Source organism: Cupressus sempervirens, chromosome 7 (genome assembly GCF_028749045.1).
Source record: "Cupressus sempervirens isolate cs-2001-9-10 chromosome 7, ASM2874904v1, whole genome shotgun sequence".
Classification (NCBI taxonomy): Eukaryota; Viridiplantae; Streptophyta; class Pinopsida; order Cupressales; family Cupressaceae; genus Cupressus; species Cupressus sempervirens.
The window spans coordinates 565,220,921-565,225,119 of record NC_143124.1 but is presented as its reverse complement, the minus strand read 5'-3'; positions in this window follow the sequence as shown (position 1 = coordinate 565,225,119).

The window sequence follows — 4,199 nt, the reverse complement described above, 5'->3', positions numbered from 1 at the left end:
CAAAGAAATTGGCAGTAGAATGAGTAGTTTTCATCATGGATCACCAGAACTGGTAAAAGGACAGATATGAAAGCTTGGTGAAAAGTGAAAATGAAGAAAAATAATTCTTAAATGTTTTATTGACTTCTTGAAGTGATATTGAACTGATTTTTACTTTTACCTGGTGACTCTTTTTAACGTCAGAATCAGTTGTGATCTTTCATCATGACATCTCTGAGATATTTGATGTCTTTGAAAGCAATTTGAAAAAGGGATTTGATTCAGTTAGAGGGAAAAGATAAGAAAGATGGTTTTAACCTACTGAGAAGGTTTTTCGGATGGACAAGTGTCATGTTCAGATTCAATCCGGGAAATTGCTTCTTTCCTATATCTTTCATTCTTCTTCTCATTTGTAGGTTGGTTGGTTTTCTATTTTTCGGTTCTTAGAGCTCTGCTCAAGCTGTGAAAGCCACACACCCAGCATTTCTCTTTGGTATTGAACAAAATTTTATGCAGATAAGTTCTAGTTTGTTAGGTGATTTATGAGTTTTTTTCTATACATTTCAAGTATTTGGTTTCAAGGAAAGCAAATAAAGAGCAGCAAAGGTTTGAAATTCATTCTGAATCTTGTCTCCTGATTATGTCTCTGTTATTTCTTCTAATTTGTGATCAAAGAGCATGAATTAGGTTGCATTTCGTTTTAAAATGTATGTGGTTAAAATGTCTTGCTTATGGAACAAAGAAACATGTAATTGCTTGATATTTGTCATAGGGTTTGCAGATTTCGTGATAGGATTTTCTAAGTATGAGATTCATTCTGTAGCAGATGTCTATTCACAAGGTGAAAGGTAGATCAGGGATCTTGATGTAGAGATATGTCTGAGTTTTCCAGGAGATGTATGGTTATGATTCATTTAATTGCCCAATAGATAAGGCACTGGTCAGAGATAGGATCATTAAGTTTTGTTGTTCATACTTGGGTCTTGCTGTTATCAACATATTAAATCAATTTTTCCTTTTATGTTGAAAGCTATTCAATGTAAATCCACACTTAGCTTTCCAGTTTCATGAGTCATGTCCTTAGCTATTTCATGCTTGTGATCTCCTGGTTAAGCATAGAAGAATTAGGGGTTTTATCTGCTTCATAATAGATTCAGTGTATGCTTTGACAACTGGTACCATATAAAGAATCTATAGGTCCATCTGCCTAGGTTTTGCAGAGCCTAAAGAAGAAGAAGGGTCTAGCCTTATAGTTGGCCTGGTGTCTGAATGGGCATGTTGAAAATGGGAGTTAGCTGCCCCTAGATGTGTTCTGTTCTCATCAGGGTAATTGAAAATTGATAACATTTTCAAACACCAACAATAAGTTTGTGAGAAATGTTAATATTGATTGTTTATGATTTTATTATAATTATGGAAGTGGAGTTTTGATGACTATCAGTTATAGTTAAATGTATGATTGATTAACTAAGTAAATTAAGATTAACATTTTATTGTGTTATAATAGTTTATGTTATTTGATTATCGATTTGACTAATATAAAAGAGAATGAAATAGATTTAGATAAATGGAGCATCGATGCTGATTTGTGTTTTTTTTATTAACTAATTGAATTACTTTATTCTTGATTTGAAATATGTTTTACATATTAGGTTTAAGTATGATAGATTAATAAAAGGTTAAAAGTTAGAGATCGTTAGATATTAGTGTTTATGTTTATATCAAACTTAGAGTATCTTTAATTATTAGCTTAAAAAAAAATTTGGTGTGTGTTTATGCCCTCGAGATTTGGGCATGACAGATTGCCCCGGGGAGTTAGAAGGTTAGAACCACACATCCCCATCAACCTAGAGGCAACCCTTCACCACACACCAAGATACATATAGTTGGGAAGGAAAATTAGACCAGAAATTTGGTGTCCATTAACAATACAACTACCCATGCTCCTTTGACCCCTATATGACATCAATTCTGAATGACTTGATAGGTTGTAGGAGGATCATAGGAGGGAAGTCTAGGAAAGAACAAGAGGATTCTACTACACTTTCAAGAGTAATAAGTGTGGGAGGACTAAGGTTGGAGATTTTTTATCAATGGCCAGAGGATGCAATGCTTGAGGACAAACATTGAATTTACTAGGGGGTAGATGATGAGGTCAATTTTTTGCCTCTATTTTATTTTAAAATTAATACTTTATTTTTAATACTACTAAGACATTTGTGAACTCGTAACCAGTTGAACTTAGGATTAAGTCCAAATATAATTGTTAAACCATGGGTAGATAGTTATGTCATATTTTGCCAATATTATACATATAATGCAATATTTCATATAACCATAAGAATTTGTGTTCTAATATTTGGATTTAATTTGATTATGCTTATCTGTGTAAATATTTCTACATCATAACTAACCTACCAAGAAAGGAAGAAGCTGGAGAGTGGTCGACAACATTAAAGAAGGAGCATCAAGGCCCAGCTACAAAGGATGAATCATTATGGCACCAGAAGACATGACTACTAGAAAGGAGGAGCTATTATTCTAGGAATGTAGGGATGAAGTGTTTCTATATTCCCTCTGTGTTTACAACTGTGTTGAATTGGTTACTCAGAATTTATTGCTTATACCACGAGCTGTTATGTTTCCTTCTTCTTCTATGGTAGATTTTTAGTCAGTTTGTTTTCTTTCCTATTTTAGAATAAGTGTCGATCCTCTAGTTATAGGGATGGGATCAATAGTTTTGGGAGTTGAAATTTTTTATGGAAAAATATTGTTGCCTCTTGTAGTGAGTTATCTATAGTTTTATGTATTGTTCTTATGAAAGGATTTTTTGAAATATAATGAAGTAATTCTTGGTTTACATTTTGTGTTAGTATATTAGTAGAAGTTGACCAAGGGGGCCCACTTCAAAGGTGGATTAGATTAGAAGTACTGTAGATTTACTTCCAACATTTCTAGTATTTTAGATAGAAGTTATAGTTTCTTATTGCAGCATCGTACTTTGTGAATGTTCCTACAGCATTCGCAAGAGTAGTTATAGTGGATGGTCTGGGTTGAAATATAGGTTAACATAGAGTTTTATTTATAGCATTCATTTCAGTAAGGAGTTAAGTTTGTTACTTTCCTGCAACACTAGTGTAGGTTCTTTATATGGATTTTATTTTTATGCAGCATAAGCATAATGACTCTTCAAGGAACCTAGTGCACATGTTGTGCCGACCATTTCAAGTATACATCCCTAGGTTGACAAATTAAATGAACCTCATGGTGGGATAAATAATTCTTAGATTGAATAAACTATTCCTAAGTAAGGCTTTGGGCATGATTATCACACACCTATTGTGAGGCAGACCAAGTGCTTCGAAGGGAAACCCAAGGATTGCAGGATGCAAGGTCATTATCAAAGATGAAAATGGTTATAGTAATGAGGCTATGGCGATACCTATAGGTTATCAAAAAAATCATATAGCAAAGGCTAGTGCTGCATTACATTGTCTCTTGTTTGCTAAGAGTAAGAATCTTGAGAAAATATGGCTTGAAGGGGACTCTTTAAACATCATCAATTGTCTTAATAAGGTCACTACCCCTTCATGGACTATTCATTATATTATTAAAAAAGCATAAATCTAATTAATTCCTTTGATGAATGTGTTATTACCCATAACTATAGAGAAGCTAATATGGAAGTTGATTGGGCTGCTAACATGGCTTGTAAAAGTCACATGAAGATTGTATGGTATAATTGTAGTGACATCCCTATTGAAGGCTCATCTTTGATGGAGTACGATTAGATAGGCAAAAAACACACAAATTTTTAAAATGATTAATTTTACAATGAGGTTTAATTATGAGGTGAGTTGGAAAAGGAGTTTCTAGCTGGGTACAATTATGATGTGATCATTTACTTTTTGTCACATGGGTTGTGGGTGCTTTTGGAGAATAAAAGAGATAGTTGTTTCTTCGAGGCCAAGACTGTGAATTTCCTTTCTTTTTTAGAGGGGATAGGTGATTTCAGCAGGAACAAAGATATAGGTAGTAGGAAGAAGAGACGCGAGCCCAGTAATTGCTTGGAGTGGAAATAGAAATCTGAAGTCTGAAGTATTTTGGAAAGGGGAAAGATTACGGGTTACCTAGAAAAGCTTAAGGGTAGTAATCCCTCCATCACTAGAAAATTTCTCAAAACCTAGAAGAATGGAAGCGTTCTTGTGAGGAATCAACGC